General features: G+C 38.4%; 1 protein-coding gene across 1 annotated transcript in view; it reads left to right on the top strand.

Moving 5' to 3' along the window:
- The window catches only part of LOC100012925 (uricase-like), a 50483-nt gene that overhangs the window by 19015 nt on the left and 8817 nt on the right, over positions 1–22651 (top strand). The gene's annotated exons all lie outside the window — the stretch shown is intronic.

Below are 22651 nucleotides of genomic sequence, written 5' to 3' on the forward strand. Positions count from 1 at the left end.
AGACAAGAAGCCACAGAAAGGCTCCATTGCCTTCTGTGGTTCTGTGTGTTGAGTCTTGGGATATGGAATTCTTCTTCTTGAATATGGAATATAAAGAAATCTAAACATAAGCTATATATTTGAAAGATCTATAGTTTATATATATGTGTGCATATTGGGTATAGAGATAGGGGATTGGGTTTATGATGTCACTGATATAAGCATCTCTCAGATTAGGAAACTATCAGTTCAGGCTGGCACTTTTCTCTACAATTTATATTCTTTAGTGAGTCACCTAAAAAACTAAGAGGTTGAGAGACTTGGCCAATGCCACATGGCCAGGATGTATCAGAAGTGAGACTTAAACCTTGGTCTTCCTGCTCTGATGTCAGCTCTCTATACACAACACCACACAGACTCTCACTAAATATACCCATTTTGTTGTTGTTCAGTCATGTCTAACTTTTCACAATTCCACTTGAGGTTTTCTTGGCGAAGACAGTAGAAAGCCATCTCCTTCTCCAGCTCATTTTATAGATGAGAAAATGGAGGCAAAGAAAATTAAGTGACTTGTCCAGGGAAACCCAGTTGGTAATTGTCTGAGGCCAGATTTGCACCCAGAAAGATGTCTTCCTGACTACAGGTCTGGTGCTCTGTGCACCATGGTATCACCTAGCTGCCCTAGATAGATACTAATAAATGTCATTTCTATTTCTCTACCAGCTCTTATATATGACCTCTTCTCTCTTCTTATACAGTTCCACCAGACCCCACTCTAGATCTTCATTACTTCTCACTCACCTGATTTATTTCCATATTCCCTTATAGTTTTTCCTGCCTTATCACCTCTCTCCTCTCCAATATATCCTCCAAACAGCTGCCAAAATATGTAGTTAACCATGTTATAACACCACTCAATAAACCCCAATGGCTCCCTATTACTTGTAGAATCAAATATCAATTCCTCTTTGGAGCATTTACAACCTGTTCCCTTCTTAACTCTCTCCACACACCTTGCCACCCAATCCTTGATGTTAAATTAAATTTGGTTAAACAGCAACAAGGATAATTGAATATTTCCTGCTGTTTATGCAAAAATTTGCTAGTTAAATACAGAAAATGATTAATTACAACAACCCAGACCTCATTATAAATGGGTAAAAAAGGAAAGCAAATATTAGTAAATAATTTCTCCAAATGATTAGTCTTTCATGTTAGCAGGCTACGTGTCCTTGAAAATCTCTAGTACCTCAGCCACCCATTTACATTACTCACTTGCTATGCTAAGTGATAGAATACAGCTAATGTCTTCTTTAGATATGGCCAACAGTTGGAGAAGCTCAGGTATCCAAGAGCTACTCAATAATTATTAGTTGAGTTGGGTTAAAAAGACCTCTCCAGGGTTTGTGGTCACACAATAACATAACACTCTGCTAAGAACATTTGTTAAAGAAATTTGAGAATTTCTGATGATTTTAAAACCTCTTTATTTACTTATTGGCTTGAAGCATCAGCCTTAGTGGAAGAAGAAAGTCCTTCATTATCAGAATTATGCTCATTTGGAAATTGAATTCCAGCAATTGAAGGGATGCTTAACAAGTCCTCACTTCATCCTATAAGACTGAGAAATCATTGAAGTGACAGTCAGAGCTCAGGTGGGGCTGGGAGGAGGGCAGAGGTAACAAAGCCTAGTGTCTACTAATATGACAATCTTGTTCCCTTGGTTGTGCTCACTGGACATGGAAAGGCATAATTTCCCCCCTGTACTCCTCTGGAAAGCAGTTAAGAAGGAACATTAAGACCTGAGGATTTGGGTGGCCTTATACTTCAAAAAAGTGAATAGCATGAAACAGAAATCATCTTAGATTTCTGTAAGGGAGGCATAGTGCAAAAAAGAAGGAGAGGTGTGTATATTTGTGTGTGTGTGTGTGTGTGTGTGTGTGTGTGAAAGAGAGAGATAGAGAGAGAAAGAAGGAGGAAGGGAGGGAGGCAGGGAGAGGAGAGAGAAAGAAGAAGAAGAAGAAGAAGAAGAAGAAGAAGAAGAAGAAGAAGAAGAAGAAGAAGAAGAAGAAGAAGAAGAAGAAGAAGAAGAAGAAGAAGAAGAAGAAGAAGAAGAAGAAGAAGAAGAAGAAGAAGAAGAAGAAGAAGAAGAAGAAGAAGAAGAAGAAGAAGAAGAAGAAGAAGAAGAAGAAGAAGAAGAAGAAGAAGGAGGAGGAGGAGGAGGAGGAGGAGGGGGAGGAGGAGGAGGAGGAGGAGGAGGAGGAGGAGGAGGAGGAGGAGGAGGAGGAGGAGGAGGAGGAGGAGGAGGAGGAGGAGGAGGAGGAGGGGGGGGGGAGGGAAGGAGAGGAGAGAGAGAGTTGCCCTCTGCTCTGGATCAAACCAAATCTGGTGTATTATGTTCAGTTCTGAACATTAGACAAGCTGGAATTTATCTGGGATAGTGTAGAGAACTGAAATCATTCTCATCTCTATAAAGATTGGGAGAAAGAACTGGGGTTGTTTGGCCTGAAGGAAAGATGATAGTGAAGAGCAGGATTAGCATCAATGAATCAATAAGCATTTATTAAATGTCTACTATATGCCAAGGAGTGGACTAGGTATTGGGGATTGAAAGACAAAATAAAGAAATGCCAGCTCTCAAGGACCTTATAGTCAAAGCAAAGAGGCAATATAGACACCCATAAACATGTGCAAAATTTATAGTGAAAATAGAATAAAAGATGATTGGGGGGGGGAACCAACAGGTAGTAGGGATGAGAAAAGACCACTTATAGGAGGTGACATTTGAACTAAATTTTGAAGGATAAAATGGTTTAATATTTGTTAAGTGCTTTGCAAACTTTAAAAGCACTATCTATATAAATTTAATTATAATACTAAGTATTTCCCCCCAATAATTATTATTGTAACTGTTGATATTATTATTGAAGCTAAGGATTCTGTGATGTGGAAGTGAGGATGGAATATTCCAGGTGAGGTGATGGGAGATGGAATGTGAGAAACAAGAAAACTAATTAGGCTGGACTTTAGAATGAATAAAGGGATTCATGTATACTAATGCTGGAAAGGTAAGATGAAGTCAGTTTCTAAAGGGCTTTAAATGTCAGGAAGAGTACTTTCTATTTTATCCTAGAAGTAAATGGAGGCACTAGAGTTTCTTGACCAGAGGAACATGCACATGCATATGCACATGCATATAGAATATCCCTTTGGTAGTTGTGTGGAGGGTGGACTGGAGAGAAACCAAGCAGGGAGACCAACCAGAAGACTACTGCAGTAGCTCAGGAAACATGTCTGAACTAGGACGGCGGCCAAGTGAGTGGTATAAAAATTAAATTAGTTTCTCTACTAAAAGTATTATATTTTTATGAGGTTTATTAAGATTATTCGAAATCAAGGAAATAATAAAATACAAAATAAGAAAAGCACGTGCCTAGGGCACATTAGCCCATTCACAACCTACTCACTACATCTTGCCTGCCAGGTAGAGACCCATGTGCTTAGAAGCGGAAGAAGAGAGGCAAGTAGGCATTACAGCCAGTTTAAATACAAATTATGATCTCACCCAGGTGGGAATCTCAGGTGAGATTATAGGGAATTCTGGGAAGTACCAAGGACTTCTGAGGATTGAAGTCTAGGGTTCAAATCTCCGTTTTTACAGTGGACAGGAAAGGACACATGCAAAAGATATTTTGGAGACAGACTCAGCAAGACTTAGTAACTGACTTGACTAAGTATATGATGTGAGGGTGACTGTGTTGTTGAGGATGACTTCAAGGTTACAAATGTGAGTAACTAGATAGATGGGAAGTTTGAAAGGGGCTGGTTTAGGAGGAAAGATAAGGAGTTCTTAATGGAGTTCCCCAAGTGAACTTAGATAGACCACATGTCTGGCATATTGTGGAGGAAATTCATCTTTCAAATAGAAGTTGTAAAAGGTGATCTCTGGGATTCCTTCCAGCTTGGGATTCTCTGATTCCAAACCATCTGTTATCCCCAAACTGAAAATTATCTTTCTCAAAAATCACATTGAGAGGACATTATGTACAAATATTAATATAAAGAAAAATCTGATTAAATACTCAAATGAATAATGTTACGTAATATTTAATAAGTGCTTTCAGTCAGTCAGTAAACATGTATTAAGTGCCTACTGTATGCCAGAAACTGAGCTAAGTGCTGGGTATACAAAAAGAAGTCCCCATGAAGTTTGCAGTCCAATGGGGAGACAACAAGCACATGTTGTTGTTCCATCATTTCTGACTTTTGGTGACCCCATTATGCATTTTATTGGCAAAGATACTAAATTGATTTACCATTTCCTTTGGGTTCACTTTACAAATGATGAAACTAAGGCAAACAAGGTTAAGTAACTTGCCTAGAGTCACTCAGCCAGTAAATGGGTAAGGCCAGATTTGAACTCAGGAAGATGAGTTTCTCTGACTCCAAGCCCAGTGCTATATCCACTATACAACCTAGCAGCCCAAGAAAATAAATATGTACAAATAAGCTATATTCAGGATAAGTTAGAAATAATTAAGAAGGAAGGCAAAAGAATTAAGAGGGATTGGAAAAGCTTCCAGTAGATGCTGGGATTTTGTCTGAGACTTGAAGGAAGCCTAGAGGCAGAGATGAGGCAGGAGAACATTTCAGACATGGGGGATAGTCAGAGAAAATGCCTGTAACTGAGAGATGGAGTATCTTATTTATGGAACAGCCAGGAAGCCAATGCCATTAGACTGAAGAGTACAAGGCACAGAGGAAGGTGTAAGAAAACTGGAAAAGTAGGAAGAGCTTTGAAGATGAAATGGGAAATTTTGCATGTGTTCCTGAAGGCAATAGTGAGCCATTATAGTTTATTGAGTTTTTAGACTTGTTAAGCATTTTATGTATGTTATCCATTTTGATCTTCACAGTACTTCTGGGAGGCAGGTACTTTTATTATCTCCATTTTACAAGAGGGGAAAATGAGGCAAAGAAAAATTAAGTGATTTGCCCAGGGTTAAATAGCTAATAAACACCTGAAGTAAGATTTGAACTTAAATCTTCCCGATTCCAAGACCAGCTCACCATCCACTAAGCAATATTGCTTTTTGATAGATTGATAAGCATCAGTGACATTAATCACATGCCTGTATGGGTACAATGCTATGTTAGGGGAAACACAAAGATGTACAAAATTGGATCACCATCCTTAAGAAGCTTTCAATCCCGGAGAAGAGATAAGCAAGTATTATGTGAGATCCAAGAGAGAAAAATATATTTTTTATCATCAAGCATTTCAAAATATCAGAACTTTTGGTGGTCATTATGACATATACATTAATATTCTTTAAGGCCAGACTTTCTTCAACAGATAGGAGGGAACCACTGAAAAGTTTTGAACAAAGGAGTGAAATGTACCTAATCCATAGGTATGAATAGAGTGTGGGCACGATGTACTGAAACCCCTGGGTCTATCCAACCCACACTTTATGCATGTCTATGATTATATCTGAACATAGGGAAGAGAACTGTGGGGAAAGAGTGGATGGAGAAACCAGAACCAAAGAGATGAGTTATTAGTCTGCAGCAAAGATCTGGGCAGAAGGTAATGTCTGGACTAGGTTAGGAGCAAAAAGAAAAAGGATGGGGTAGATACAAGGGACATTGCTGAGGTCAAATTGGCAGGACTTGGCAATGAATTGGATTTGAAATAAAACAGGCAAAAATAATCCTAAAACTTTGTGTAGAAGTGACTGTGGATGATGCTGTTAGAAATAAGTCTAACAGAGAAGTAAAGTGGAGCACAAGTAAGAAATAAGCGCATTTTGCAGTTCATGGTTGAGCTTGGGGTCCAGTGCAGTGGGAAAACTGCAAGATTGGGACTGAAAAGAGACATTTGGGAACCATCTTCACAGGGAAGGAAGTCACCTAGAGTGCCTCTCCAACTGGGTCTCCTTCATGGAGCTTCCCCAGGTTCTAGGTTCTTTGTGGGTCAGAATGATCTCCCAACTATGGGTCATGAGTTATCAGTCAGCCAAGACTTATACTTAAATCACAGCAAAGAGGCTTAATAAAAGGTTATAAAAATAACAATGCAGTCCCCTTATAATTTTTGAGCTCTCTCCCCCAAGTATTCTCACACACTCTGGAAAGAGTAATACTGGTTAAGGAAAATCCATAAGCTATCCTGAATGACTGACACTCATGAAGAGAAATAACTTGTGCCTCCAACGCTACGAAGTTATCCATGCTTCTTTCTTTTTAAAAATTCATGTTGATGCCTTTTGCTTTTATACCAGTTACTTCTGCCCCCTTCGAATTAAATGCTTCCTTGGTCAGAGAAAAAATTCAACAAAATCTTCCAATATAGAGACTGTGTTTGACAATATCTATAGTAATTTGCCAATCTATAAACATTTATTGAGTATCCATTACACTGTATTAACTGATGGCAATAAAAAGATACCTTCCACTCCCCAAATCAAATACTCCTTGCCCTCAGAGACCTTGCAATCTTTTAATAGGCAACATGTGTGTATCTAAATATACACAAATTATATTCAAATAAATCTCTGATCCCATGGCTTTGGCAGTTTCTCCAACAATGTAGACTGTAACCCATCCATGAGAGACCATCCCATAATTTTGCAGCAAATGGTCTACTGACATTCTACTTTGGGGTCTCATTGTGGTATGGTAGTGGTCTGGATACTCTAAGGTAATGCTGGAGGAGTGTAAGAGCTCCCAAGTTCTACTATGCGGACTACCTCTACTCTAGCCGCAGCAACAGACTGAGTGTGCTTTCCAAAGACCAGAACAACTCATTAATTTGCAATAAAAAATTTTTTTGACCATGGTAAGGGATGAACCAAAAAATACAAAGTATATTCAAAATAAATAGAAACATTCTTAGTAGACATTGTGGATTTGGTTCAAGACCATTGCAATAAAGCATGTATCACAATAAGGTGAGTCTCGAGAATTTTCTGGTTTCCCAATCATACTGGAGCATAGTAAGTGTATAATATTATTGTGTCTAAAAGCAAGGAGGCTCAGTGGATTGAGAGTCAAGCCTAAAGAAGGGAGGTCCTAGTTCAAATTTGGCTTCAGAAATTTCCTAGCTGTGTGACCCTGGGTAAATCACTTAACCCCCATTGCCTACCCCTTACTGCTCCTCAATCTTGGAATCAATACACAGTATTGATTCTAAGCTGGAATGTATGGGTTAAAAAAAGCACACACCTTTATTTAAAAATACTTTATTGCTAAGAAATTCTAACCAACATTTGAGCCTTCAGCCTAATGTAATCTTTTTCTGGTGGAGGGTCTTGCCTCAATGTTGATGACTGCTGACTGTGGCCAGGTTGCTGAAGGTTGGGAAGACTGTGGCAGTTGCTTAATATAAGACAATAATTAAGTTTGTCATATCAGTTGACTTTTCCTTTCACTAGAACACTCAAAGTCCATTGTAGGGTTATTAATTGACCTAATTTTAATTTTGTAGTGTCTCAGGGAATAGGGAGACCTGATGAGAGGGAGAGAGATGGTAGAATGGTCAGTCGCAGAGCAGTTGGAAAACACACAAAATTTATTTATTAAGTTCACTGGTCTTATATGGGCATGGTTTGTGGAGTCACCAAATAATTACAATAGTAATCAAAGATCACTGTGAGAGATACAATAATAATGGAAAAGTTTGAAATATTGTGGGAATTACCAACTTTTGACATGGGCACAATGTGGACACATGCTGTGAGAAAAATGGCACCAACAGGGTTGCTGTCACAACCCACCATCTGTGAAGCACTATAAAATGAGACATGGTTGAACAGGGTAAAGGGGGAGGTGATTAGGGCTGGGGAATCAAGAAAAGCCTTATGTAGATGGTGACCCATGAGCTGAAATTTTAAGGAACTAAGAGATTCAAAGAGGTGGAGATGAAAGGGGGAGTGAATACCAGGAATATGGGACTCCCAATGTAAAGGAATAGAGATAGGGGATGGAGTGTCACATGTAAGGAATAATAAGAAAGCCACTTTAGCAGTTACTGGAGAATATAGAAAGAGAAATAACATATAATAAAGTTGGAAAGGTAACCTGGGGCCATTTTGTGAAGGGCTTGGAAAGCCAAAGAGAAGAGTGCATTTGATTATAGAGGCAATATGGAGCCACTGGGATTTCTTGAGCAGGGGAATAACATAGTCAGAATCATGTTTCAAGAAAATAACTTCTAAAAGCTACATGGAGAATGGATTGAAGACTTTAGTGAACACCTACTACCTCTTTTTCTCTGAAATGAGGTACATTTCATGATCACTTTTCTGGGAACTTATTTTTTTTTAATTTCTCAGTCTAACTTTCATTTAGTGATTTTGTTCAACTATATTAATATAGCCATTCTATTTGTTATGGCCATTATAGTACAGATATCCCTTCCATAGCACAAGGTTTTAGGGGCACAGTACCCCCATGATCTGGAAAATCTGTGTAAAATTTTTTGGCTTTCCCTTTGTACCAGAAAAGAAGTCTGAATTTTTTTTTTCTTTTTTGGGCTATTGACAGTATCTTATTGTAAATTTTGGGTTAAGCATAGGTATCCTTTACACCTCATTGGGGGCAAACTCTAATTTTTTCCTTAACTTTAAAAAAGAAATTGTGTATATTTATGGTATAATAAGATAAAATATGTTGACATTATACAATATTATACCTATATTTTATTCATTTTCTGTCATCTGTGACTTCTGCAAAACTCCTCCAAAATTCCCATTTAATTTCTTTTTTTTTTTAATCCTTGCCTTCTGTCTTAGAATTGATACTAAGATGGATTCCAAGGCAGGAGAGTAGTAAGCGGTAGGCATTTGGGGTTAAGTGACTTGCCCAGGGTCACATAGCTAAGAAGTATCTGTGGCCAGATTAGATCCCAGGACTTCCGGTCTCCAGATTTGACCCTCTCTAGATGCCCCACCCATTTAATTTCTTGTCATGACTCATGATAGGGATGAAGCATGATTGGGAAAGTTGCAATGTAGAAGGGAAACCGGTAGTTATAATATTTTTCTCCTCTAATATTAGCTCTATGTGTACTTGGGACAGTCCCTTAAACTCCACATATTTAAGGAAAATCCCTAGGATTTATTATTAAGTCATCTTGTTGTTGTGTAGTCACATTTCAGTCATGTCCAACTCTTCATGGCCCCATTTGGGATTTTCTTGGCAAAGATACTAGAGGGAAAGTTATAGGTGGATTGCAATTTCTTTTATGGGAAGAAGTTCCCACACTTGGAATTCCAGACCTTAATGAAACCATAGATCTTTCTGTTATCTTTGTTTTAATGGTGCTAAGCCATTTGCTTACTCTATAGACATCTTGAAACTCTGACTACTACTTCTATCAAGGTAGCCTAACTTCAGTACCAAAGGCAGTTTTAATCTCTGCTATCCATGGAGAAACTACTAACAATGGTGCCACCCAGTGTTCTGCCCATAGGCATGTAGAGAGTGTGGGCAGGGTGTGTGCTGGCACACAGAACCTAGGAAGGATTGTGGTTTCATCAGGCTAGGGAACTCGCACTCCATGCATGCCTATGACTAAGCCACAGACCAACTGGGCATTTTCCCAATGGCCTGCAGAGGAACTTGGTTGCCACATCTTGATTGGTGAGGCAAAGAATAGAAATGTTTACCCTGAAAACATGCCTACAGGCACAATGAACATCAATTATGGGTTTGGGGCATTTAAATTCCGCTCCTACTGATGGATTCCACTTCTACTGGTATCTCTTCTTGAATTCCCTCATGGGATTCCCTCATGGCTCCATGCAATCCTGTTTCTCTAAGACTTCTTTGGACCTTGGTGTCATTGACTGCTTCTGATCTTTCCTCCATAGTGCTCCAGTCATAGTTCTTTCTTTTAGATTTTAGGATTTGGAAAATAACAGTTTTTATTTATATTTATATTTCATTGATTTTGCAATTTGTGGTTTATTTTAAATTTATATATTGCATTTATTTTGCAATTTATGGCTTATTTTAAATCAATTAACAAAAACCTATTAAGGACCTACAATGTGGCAAGCATTATTTTTGGATCTGGGGTTACAAATACAAGGAATGAAACAATTCCTACTCTTGAGGAGTTTTGATTCTTATGATGATGACAACAAGTCTCTCTGCAAGTATATATAGAATAAAGATAAAGGTAGAATAAAATGTAGTTTGTAAGGGACTGGCAATTGATGTCATCAAGAAAGATTTTGTGTAGAGGATGATGCTTTTGCTACAGCTTGAAGGAAGACTGGGATTTTGCAGAGCAGAAATGAAGAGGGGAGTAGAGTCTAGGTATAAGGCACTGCCAAGGCAAAGGTATGGAGAAGAAAAATGGAATTATGTGTAAGAGGAACAGAGAGAAGACCAGTGAGCCTGAATCAAAGAGTGCAAGAAGAGAAATAACGGACAATAAGACTGGAAAGAGAAGCTAGGGCAGGGCTATAAAAGTATTGAAAAGAGGAGTTTATATTTGATTCCAGAGGTAATAGGTAGCCACAGTGGAAAAGGACAGAGACTGAGAAAGAGTCATCAGTTCTGACAATTAAGTGGTTATTGATGCTTTTGGAGATAGTAGTTTCAGTTGAGTAACGAGTTTAGAGGCCAGATTGTAAAGATACGAGGAATCTATGAGAGAACTAGAGGTAGGAAGTAAAGATAGCTTTTCTTCCAAAGGAGTTTGACAGAGACAGACACAAGATCAGAAAACACACCAATAGTGCCCAGATGTTAAGGAGCACAACTGAGCAGGAAACATATAGGAAAAGGCAGACACTAAGAATATCTGTAGCCAGGAAGCATACAGGGCCAGAGCAACTCACCATTCTGATGTTCTAGACCTCTAGTGATATACAGTGACTTCATTCATTGCTCTTGCTGCTTTCTCTTAAGTGTCCAGGACACTCCCCTAGGTGCTGAATCTTATCTGGTGGCCATCCCATCTTCTCTACTGAGGACAATACTTCTATTTCCACCATTTTTTCTTTTTTGTTCCCAGATGAGCCCTTTTTTGGGCTTCATGGCTGAGTGTATACTAGCCTTCATCTCTTCAGAACTATCTGCTACTCTAGTACAGAAGCTAGAAAGCTTCACCCTGAAAAAGTCAAACTAATACTCTTTTAGAACAAAGTAGAAATGTGAGTCGGGGCAGCTAGGTTGTGCAGTACATAGTTTCATAGCAAGAGTCAAGAAAACTTATATTCTTGGTTCAAATCTGGTTCCTGACACTGTCAAGTCACTTAACTTGGGCAAGTCACTTAACTGTTTGCCTAGCCCTTGCCCTTCTGCTTAGAAGGTGCTCCTCGGGAAACAACAACAACAAAAAAAGGTGATGGAAAAAGATGCAGTATACCCAACAGAGAAGATGGAATGGCCACCAGAGATGAACAAAAACCTAGTAAAGAAGACATGTCTACTGTCTTCAGCCTCTCAAGTCCATCTATGTTGCTGCTTTAATTACACATATTGACTAGCAACAAAACCTCACTGTTTTCTCTATATAGAGAGCTAGTATTGCATGTGTCCATTTAATCTATTTAATCACCAAAAACTGCCTCAGGGGTTGCAGGCTTACCATCATTGTTGCTGATCAGTTATGCCTGACTCTTTCTGAACTGGTGGGTTTTTCTTGGCAAAGATACTGGTGTAGATTGTCATTTCCTTCTCTAGCTCATTTTACAGGTGAGGAAACTAAGGCAAACAGGGTTAAGTGACTTGCCCAGGGTCACATAACTAGTAAGTGTCTAAGGCCAGATTTGAACTCATGAAGATAAGCCTTTCTGACTCTAGACCTAGAACTCTATCCACTGTGCCATCTAGATGCCTCTCACCATCATTAGTGAACATCAAATAAAGGTTGGATGACTATTTGTCCAGGAGAAGGGATTCCTATTTAGGTATGGGCCAGCCAAGATGAACTACAAAGTCATCTATTTCAAGTCAGAATGGAGTTTCAAGGTCGACCTTCTCATTTTATGGAAGAGGAAATTGAGACCCATCAAGAGGAAATTACTTGCTGAAGGTCACACAAATAGTAAGCAGGAGAGTCAGGTTTTGGTCCTCTTGATCTGAAATACAAAGGTCTTCTCCACTGTGCTGAGTATTCTTCCAACTCTAGGCTCTGTGATTGGGTAATTTTCACTTGATGTGATGTACTATTTTCTTCATGTTATCCAACTGTAAGTAGAATGAGCTGATCACATGGGTTCTCTTGGTTCTGCCAAAGGTCCCCAATGTATAGTCCAGGCCTGCCTCCAATATCGGCATAGAATTGACAATACACTTGAGGGTACTTGTCTTCCTCAGTTCTTTTGGAGCCTTCCCTTTACTGATACATTATGAAAATGGAGAAAGTAGTTGTGTTTTTGAATGTATTTTGGCTTCAGTTTTGCACAGTAAGAAATGGCTTATGTTCCCAGAGACAATTAACTATTACCACATTTTTGGCAGATGAGCCCTCATAACTGGCACTCTCATCTTCCTATGGAAAAAAAGCACATGTGTGCATGCGTGCATGCATGTATGTGTGTGTATGTGTTTTAACTTGTCTTGGGGAACATTAAGAACTCCAGATAAAATCAGGGAGTTTATTTTATCTTCTCTATTGGCAGGAACCCAATTCTCTGCACAATGGCTGAGTTGGAGCATTTTTAGTCTGCAGATCCACCAATGAAAATATTATGCTTCACACACTCAAAGAATATTCAAATTTATGCAAACAAGAAGCAACTCACCCCCCAAAAAAGACTGTCCTTTTCTGGGTTACATTTCCATGAAACCACTTAATCAGCTTTTCGGGTTTCCCTCAGTGACTGTGGAGTAATGCATGGGGCAAAAAGGGAGGAAAGGGAAGAGGAGAAAGAATTTTTAGTACTTCAGTTTTCCTGCAACATAATTTTCCTTAGCTTTTAGCATTCCTCCTACACACTCATTAACCTACCAGATTGCAATTTCTTTCCCAAAGAACCATATACTCTACCCTTTAGTTCTCTTAGGGAAAGGAATGGAGAATTAATAGAAAACAAACCCATTTCCTTACCTGTACATCAGGTGTCACAAAGCACAAAGCTTTCCCTGAGCCATAAAAAAGCCTTGCCATGAGGAATATAATTGCTACCACATTTAGCACCCCTGAAGAGGGTAAAAATAGCAGGGAGTGGGGTATTTTTAAAGACTATATATTAAACCATTCTAGTGAAGATCTTCCAAGGCAGGGGGAACTTATGAAATATTCTGGTAGGGATAGATAGATCAAAGATCATTTACTGGGTGAGAATTAGCCTAATTCATACTGAGTTAAGGAAAGAGTGGAATTCAGGTGAGAGAAAAGCTCCCTTGATGGACTTCTATGTAGAGGTTCTTGGTATCATTTAGAGAGAATAAGCTGATTGAGTTGTTGTATAGAAGCAATTAATGACAAGGATAATTAGTTACAATAGTGTTTATAAGATTCCTTTCTAAGGAATTATGGAATACTGTATATTCTGTTATAAATAAGATATTGGCAGATGGTACTATTCTTTTCTTCTCATCTCAAATTCCATCCTAGTTCTGCCTTCTAGGTCTAAGAAAAACTATTTCAATCTGCCTTCCACAGGACAAAGCGTCAACTATTTAGAGGTAGCATCATTTCCTTCCTCCCCAAGGATAAATATTCCTAGTCCCTGAAACCAAGACTTGTATGATATGGTTTGAAGTCCTTCAACCATCCCAGCAACCCTCCTTTGGCCATAACTCTAGCTCACCAGTGCTCTTCATGGAGTTACAGAATCACAGAATATTGAAGTTAGAAGAGACATGAGCAGCCAGTAAATCAAATTCACCCCCCAAAAGGAATCGTCACTTCAACATAATAGTCAAATAGCTTTCTAGCATTTATTTGAAGATATACTGAGAGGGAACGCACTACTTGCAAAGGGAACCATTTTGGGATAACTCAGATTATTAGGATATTTTCCTAAAGTGTGAAACCTAGAAGTAACCTCCAGATCTTGTCTCACCAGGACAGAGTAGAGCAAGACTATTTTCCCCACTTTGTTCCAGATGTTTCCTCTAGTAACATGATCTAAAATCACCTCAATTTTTTTGAAATCACAGCATGACCCTATTGACACACATTGAATTTGCAATCTGCTAAAATCCTAAGGTCTTTCTGTATTTTAAAAAATTCACTTTTTTTCAACCAAGTATTTATTTTCTTTCCTTCCTACCTCCCTACCTTCCATTAGAGAAACAAAGAAAAAAAGCACTTATAACAGCTATCTGTAATTGAGTAAAAGAAATACCTACATTGACCATGACTAAAAATATATATTTCTTTCTGCTCTCTGAGTTCATGATCTCTCTGTCAGGAGATAGATAACATTTTTCATTGCTGGTCTCCTGGAATCATTATTGGTCAATGAGTGCATCCAAGATCTTAAGTCTTTCCAAGCTTTTCCTTCTTAAAATATTTTATTAAATGATTTCTTATCTGGCCATAAGTCTCTTAGTCTGCCATGCTACACTTAAAATTTTAAATCTAAGTGAATAAATTGACATAATTTTAGTAATTTCACTTTAAATGATGGCATAATCCTTGCAGCCCATGGAAATATTGATTCATCCTGGTACTTGAACTCAGTGTCTTAGTTATTGCTTTGAGAATTGTGTTGCCTACAAATTTGATGAACATGGTGACTTTGCCTTCATCCAAGCAACTGATAAAAAAGGTTGAACCTGAAGGGGCCCAGGACAGAGCCGTGTGTTCCTTGACAGCTTTATCCTCTTAATTGTGGATTGCAATTGATATTTGGGATTAAAAAATTATTTTTCCAGACTCGTTTAGACCAGAACACTACACTGAACACTACAGATACTAATACATATTTAATGAACCAACATTTTCCTGGTCATTGTTCTCCATAGGATATAACAGAGAGGAATATGAAATAGTAATTATTCCACTTTTACTTAAATTCAGCTACTTCTGAGTGCAGAGCAATGTCTATTGAACCACTTCAATTAAAACTGTGTAGGGAGTATAAATCACTATGCTATTAAAATCTGGAGCTAGAATTTAGTCAGGGTCCACGAGCTTTTTATGTTTTGCACCTAGTGAGTACTTAAGTAAATGTTTGCTGATGGTCTTCAGAAAAGACTACTTATCATTCAATGGAGCTAAAGTGATGGAACCCTTCATTCTGTAACCCAATCCAGTCACCTTTGCCTATGGAGGGAATTTAGTCAAGGACCTACTTAACCTGAAGAGAGCCACTTTTTGAATTACTTCCTTCTGGAATCCCAATAGCAATTTGGAAATACGTGGCTTATTTCCAAGAATCAAAGTTGCCTGGGCCAGCTAGGCTTTTTCGAGAGACAGAATTAAGAGTGAATGAGACTCGTGGGCACTGAGTGAAGGTGGGAATATAGTAAAGATCCTTTAGGTGAAGTTATATTCATAAGAGGTCATTTGATAGTACTTTCTGTCATGTCGCCATCTTGGCTCCACTCCCCCATTTGAGTAGCCCTAAAACCTGAGTGTGACAATGTCACTTCCCTGTTTAAAGAATTTTCAGTAACTCTCCCAAACCCAGGACACCTAATAATTTCAAAATCCATGTCTTCTGATTTCTACTGCAGTTGTCTTTCCATTTACCTACATTGGAATCACTTGATTGACTCTGCATGGGGACAGCGAGGTGGCTTAGCAGATTTAGAGCCATGCCTAGAGATGGGAGGTCCTGGGTTCAAATTACGTCTCAGATAATTCCTAGCTGTGTGACCCTGGGCAAGTGACATTGTCTAACCCTTTACCCCCCTTCTTCCTTGGAATAAACACACAGTGTTGATTCTAAGAAGGAAGGTAAGAGTTTTAAAAAACACTATACAGGATTTAAAAAAAGTGATGGACTCAGAGGATGGAATGAAACATAAAGTGGTATGTTTTTTTTTTAATATAACCAATTCAGGAATTTGTTTTTCTTGACTATATGTGCTTATAAATGGGTTTTATTTTCCTTCCTTCCTTCCTTCCTTCCTTCCTTCCTTCCTTCCTTCCTTCCTTCCTTCCTTCCTTCCTTCCTTCCTTCCTTCCTTTCTTTCCTTTCTTTCTTTCCTTCTTTCCTTCTTTCTTTCCTTCTTTCCTTCTTTCCTTCTTTCCTTCTTTCCTTCTTTCCTTCTTTCTTTCTTTCTTTCTTTCTTTCTTTCTTTCTTTCTTTCTTTCTTTCTTTCTTTCTTTCTTTCTTTCTTTCTTTCTTTCTTTCTTTCTTTCTTTCTTTCTTTCTTTCTTTCTTTCCTTTTTATTTCTATGGGGCACAGAAAGAAATTAGATTTCTCTTCTTTCCAGTGATAGTAACATCATTGATATGACATGACTTTGAACAAAGGAAATACTCTATAACTATTTGTTGAATTAAATTGCATATAAATTATAAAAATAATGAAAAAACACTTCGGTGACTAGGTATATTACCATTTTTAAATACTAATCTCAAAAAAGTAAGATATATGGGGAGCAGCTGGGTAGCTCAATGGATTGAGAGCTAGGCTTAGAGACGGGAGGTCCTAGGTTCAAATCTGGCCTCAGACACTTCCCAGCTGTGTGACCCTGGGCAAGTGTTACAAGGGAATCACTTTAAAAGACTGATATATATTAATTTAAGGTCGCCAAGGAATCAGCTATGTAATTCCTAAATGAAAAACTCAAGTCAGCCGTCAGCTTTTTTTGGAGTTTAATTACAATAGGAGTAAGAAAGGAATTAGAGATATAGAGAGAGAGAGAAAGGGGAGAGAAGGGAATAGGGCTTAAATACCCCTTCTGTTTAGGCTGGGCCAAAAGGCCCAAGCCCTTAGATAGCTGGGGCAAAGAAAAGAGATCAGTCCCTATTACTCACGTGTCCAAAATGGAGAAACAGTCTCAGAGGCCCCCACCTTCAGCTTCCTTCCGAGCAAGCTTCCCAGAGCCCAGGAACCACACCGACCAAAAACTCAATCCTCTCCCCCGAGTCTCCAGACCCTCCTATCTTTAAGGACACCATCCAAGTTGCCTCCCCTCAGTCCTCACATCTACCAATCACTCTTCATCAATTTCCTTGTCAATGGAGGCTCTCGCTTAACCCAGGACCGCCCAGAGGTTTCTGGCTTTTGCACATGTCTGTTGAAGGTCATATTTTTCAAATGATTAAATCTTTACTCCTTTGTTCCAGCCCTTTCTAAATCCTGTTAACTTGAGTATGGTAGAGATTGGAATAATTAAATTTTGATCTAGGCTGCAGCCCTTACTCAATCCTATTAGGACTGAATAGGGTGGAGTATCTCCATTGTATCAATTCTAAAATCAATCAAGACTCAAAGAAATTCCTGTTCTATGCTCAAGCATAGGTCAAAGTCCTTTCCATTGTTCAGCAAAGGGTTTCTGTCCTAAAGTAATCTTAATAAGGGAGGAGGAGGACCCTCCCATGCCAAGGGGGTTCACATTCCAATAGACTATCAGTAGGAAATTTTCCAAGTATGAAATATCCCAATGGTGAAATTTCCAACATTTATAAGTCTAAGGAATTTTGAGGTTTACACAAGTCACTTGACCCCCATTGCCTAGCCCTTACCACTCTTCTGCCTTGGAGCCAATACACAGTATTGACTCCAAGACGGAAGGTAAAGGTTTAAAAAAAAAAAGTAAGATATATGGAGACATTTGTACTCCACTAGTACTGGTCTTTACTAATATATCTTTTTGTATTATTTTTGAGGATTTATGAAATCTTAGAAGATTTGTACTCAAAAAGACTAATGAGTATCAGTTCCTTTAAAGATGAGGTAAATAAGGCCAGTAAAGGAAACTAATTAACTATGTAGCCAGTCTGTAAGTAAATTGCCTTTGAACATATCTTAAAAACACTGGTTTTACTATTTTACTATAAGAAACAATGAGAAGGAAACATCTAGGAGATGGGTTGAGATGGAAAGGAATGAAAGAAGGATGGTGAGAAAGAGGGAGAGAATTTGGAATTCAAAAGTTTTTTCTTTTTTTTCTTGTTTACACCTGGTTTATTCTTTGATTTAATTGATTAACTTAATGCAGAGTCCAGGTTAACTCCACTCATATATGAATGAAGAAACTGAGACCAGGAAAAAGAAGACTTTCTTTTTATACCCAAAGGACACATAGTGGCACTCAAGCCTAGAGTTTAGATCTTTTGGCTTTCATTCACTATTCTGTATAATATGCTATTAGGTTAGACCATACAGCAAAAATCTTTCCTGGGTCAGGAAAAGATGGATAATTAGATGTTGATGACGTTGATGCCATTGATGATGATAATGTTGATGTAGATGTAGGTGATGATGTTGATGATGTTGTTGTTGTCGTTATATTTGATGATATTGTTGTTGATGTTGTTGATGTTGTTGATGATGATGATGACTGAATTTGGTCAGAACCTTTCTGAGCCTTCTCATTGTAATGATTACAATTTTCTTGGAGACTCTCTCCAACCTCTTTAATCCTTCCGTTGTATTGGTTTTCTCTTCCCCCTCCCCCCATGCACTTCTTTATGAAATATAAAACTACCCCATTTTATTTCTTTTCCCATTTCTCTTAGTATTATCCTCTTTTTTACCCCTAGTTCATATATTTATATTATATATGTGTATACACACACACACACACACACACACACACACACACACACATATATATCTTTGGACATTTCATCCTCTAGAGTTTGTCACTGTTCCTTCTAAGTATACTTCTTCTAGCTACCCTGATGATAATAACAATTTTTGAGAGTTACCAATATAATATTTTCTTATAGGAATACAAATCATTTGAACTTATTGGGTCACTTAAAAAGTTTTTTCTTTGTGTATTTGTTTGTTTGTTTCCCTTTATTAATTACCTTTTGGTGATACTCTTTAGTTCTGTGTTTGGGCATCAGATTTTCTGTTTAAGTCAGGTCTTTTCTTTATGAATGCTTGGAATTCTTCTATTTTATTAAATGGCCATACTTTCCCCTGCAAGAATATAGTCAGTTTTGCTGGGTAGTTGATTCCTAGTTGTAGACTCAGTTCCTTTGCTTTCTGGGATACCATATTCCATGACTTCTGGTCCTAAAGTGTGGATGCAGCCAGGTCCTCTGTTATCCTAACTATGGTTCCATGATATCTGAATGGTTTATTCTTAGCAGTTTATAGTATCTTTTCCTTGGTCTGTTAGTTCTTGAATTTGGTTGTAATATTCCTGGGCATTGTCAATTGGGGATTAAATACATGAGTTGATCTATTGATTCCTTTGATCTCCACTTTATCCTCTTGTTGAAGAATGTCAGAGCAGTTTTCTTGGATTTTTTCCTATAGAATGATGTCCAGGCTTTTTCTTTTGTCATGATTTTCCGGTAGTCCAATAATTCTTAAATTGTCTCTTCTGGATCTATTTTCCATGTCCTTAGTTTTATCAGTGAGGTGTTTCCTATTTTCCTCAATTTTTTCATTCTTTTGATTTTGTTTTATAAACTCTTTCTGTCTTATAAAGTCATTTGCTTCTAGTTGTTGGATTCTAATTTTTAAAGACTGAATTTCATTCCTGGATTTTTGGTCATCCTTTTCCTTCTGGTCTGTTTTTCTTTATAGGTCATCTTTCATTTTCTTTGCCTCATTTTCAAGTTGGTCAATTCTGGCTTTTAAGACACTGTTTCTTTGTTTTAGTTCACGTGCCTCTGCTTCCAGATGACTTATTTTTCTTTTTAAGTTTTTTTCCTAATTATCTTCAGCCTCTCTTAATTGTTTTTTTAATTGTGTTTTGAATTCTTCCAAAGCCTGAGTCCAATTGCTGGAATTTCTGTGGTTTTGCTTTGTATTCCTTGGTCTTCCTCTGTTCTGTTTGCTTTTTGTTCATTCCCTGGATAGAAGCTGTTGATTGTAATTTCTTTTTTTCTTTTTCTGTTGTTTACTCATATTTTTTTCTTTCTTTTCCCCTGTCATTGGCTATAATCTTTCTCCTCCAATTATTTGCTAATTCTGTGGATTTGGGCTATTCTGTCCTTGAAGGGGCTTCTCTGCTTTACTGATTGACTAGTTTAGGCTAATGAAGTATTAATAAGCCCTGAGGTCAGGTCTTTCCCAGCTGGCAGCAGAATCTAAAAATGTAGGTGAAATTGTGGAGACTGTAAGGAGCTGTGCTTCCTTCCCTGTTATCAAGGTATTCTGTTGCTGTTCCAGCCTTCACCCTGGGATCTCAGTCAATAGGATTCTTATGGAGGCTCTCAGTGCAGTAAGTGGGGGAGGGGTGTTGGAAATTGAATTTCCCTGCCCTCTGAAGGCTTCTTATCTGCCCTATTAATAGACTAAATTAAGCCAGGGAAGAACTGATCTGCGGAGCTGGATATGCCCTGAGACCAAAACCTTAAGAAGCAGAGGCCCAGGATTGAGAGTGGTGGCTGCCCTCCCCTTGGTGCCTCTCCTCAAGCTGCCTCCCTGCTGACTGGAGTTAGAGACTTCAGCCTGGCACATCTGTGGCAGCAAGGCTCTCCCTTTGGCTGGAGCCCTCACCCTGAGATTCCAGGGACTGTGGGAGATTCAGCACAGTAGTTGGGGGAGGGTTCCTGGGACTGTCTTTCTTCCTTTTCCTTAAACCTGAGAATTCAGCCTTCTCTGTGTACCTTTTAAGTTGAATCATGTAGGAGGGTCCCCTCCACTCTGTCTTATTGTTGTATTTGGTTTTCTATCCCCTCAAAGCACTTTGTTTTTGATTGGTGTGGAAGGGTTTTCACAGAAATCAAGACTTTTGCTCCTTCTAAGCAGTCATCTATCTTGCTTTCTTAAAACTGGGAGGTGAGAGGATGTGAGAGGGAAAGAAGGCAGATCTGAAAATAAAACAAAAATAAAAAAATAATTTAAAAAAAGGTTATAGGAAGTTGGTATATATATACCTTCAATGTCTCTAGGATAAGATACCTTTATATGCTATTGAAAGGTCTCTAGGATCTGGCTTCATTCTATCTTTTCAAGCTGATTAAATATTACTTTAGCTATATATATGTAGATAGATAGATAGAAAGATAGATATAGATATAGATAGATAGATATAGATATATAATATATAGATATAGATGGTTATACCTATATCCATCTATCTACATCCTACATGCTACGTTTAAAATTGGTCTATGTGCTTTTTTTTCATGACATCCTATTATCTCACCTCCCTGACCTTATGCAGTCTATCTCCTGTGCACTCTGCCAGTCTTTCCTTATCTCTGCCTCTTAGAATTCCTGTGCTTCTTTCTAGGCTTAGTTCCATCAATCAACAAGCATCTCTTTAGTGCCTATTGTTTTCTAGACACTGTATTAGCCTCTGGAGATACAATTTCCAAAGGGAAATAGTCCCTCCCCTCAAAGAACTTACTTTCTAACGAGGAAGCCACATCTACCTATATAGACACATACAACGAAGCTCTAAGGTAACACAGGAAGATGGAAAGCTTTTGCAACTAGGAGACTGAGCAAACCTTCATGGAGAAGGTGATGCTTGAGCCAACTCTTGAAGGAAGCCAGGGATTCCAAGAGGTGGAGAGCATCCTTTCATAAAGGACAGTCAGTACAAAGTGGCACCCCTTACACAGTACTTTTCCTGACATCCTGATTGTTGGTGACTTACTTTGGTATGTATTTTGCATTTGCTTTTCAGCATTTGTATCATTTCCCCCTACTTATCTCAGTAGAATGTAAGCTTTTTGAGGGCAAGCCTTGCTCCAAACAAAAATGAACAGGTGATAAGTGGGTTGCTTTGTCTGAAATGCAATACACATGCTTAATCAGCCAGATTCTGTATGGTTTTGTGTCCTTCGCTTCCAGCACAATGCCTGAGACTTAGTAGATCCTTAATAAATACTTATTGAAGGAATGATCTTAATAGTCAGCCCTTAATATTGAGCATCCAGCATTATAATACAAGGAGTCACAAGGACAATAGGAGACATGTTAGATGCCCTTGAGTTGGAGGTTTCTTTTGTTTTTTCCAAACCTTTAGATTCCACTGGTTTAGGGAATTGCCAGTATGGAACCCCAGCCTTCCCCCAAGCCCTTCTTCCGATGTAGCTTAGCCTCTGCTCTACAATTAATCATTTTAGACAGTTGTGTAGATCCTGAAGGTTTCAGAGACTTACCCAGAGTCAAATAGCCAGACTTTGTCAAAAGAGGGATTTGAAACCAGGTCTTCCTGATTCCAGTGTTGACTCCTGATCCACTTTGCAAGGCTACTTCTCCAGCCTCAGACTTTTCATTAAAGATGCAGAAAGCTAATGACCATAAAGAATGCCTGCTTTTGGCTATGGCAACTTGGAGGAACAAGAGTATATACATTTCAGGGAGCTAAAACAGGTGGCTTAAACTCATTTTTTCTTCCCTGTCTTCATTCTACAGAGTCCTAGATTGGGGTAGTTAGAGTCTTGAAAGAGTGAGAAATACATTGTACATACTGGAGCTGATAAAAAGCAAGTTCATAGAAGAGGAAACATTTTCTTTGGAAAAGTTTTACTGAGTTTTTGAATTTAAGAACTTCAAAGCCTCCTGGGAGATGCACAATGTGATGGGTCTAGGAGAAAGTAGTGTTTAGGGAGAAAGCTGTGTTGTTTTGTAAAAATCACAACACCCCCAGAATTTCTAC

The sequence above is a fragment of the Monodelphis domestica genome, chromosome 2, assembly GCF_027887165.1.
Source record: "Monodelphis domestica isolate mMonDom1 chromosome 2, mMonDom1.pri, whole genome shotgun sequence".
Taxonomy (NCBI): Eukaryota; Metazoa; Chordata; class Mammalia; order Didelphimorphia; family Didelphidae; genus Monodelphis; species Monodelphis domestica.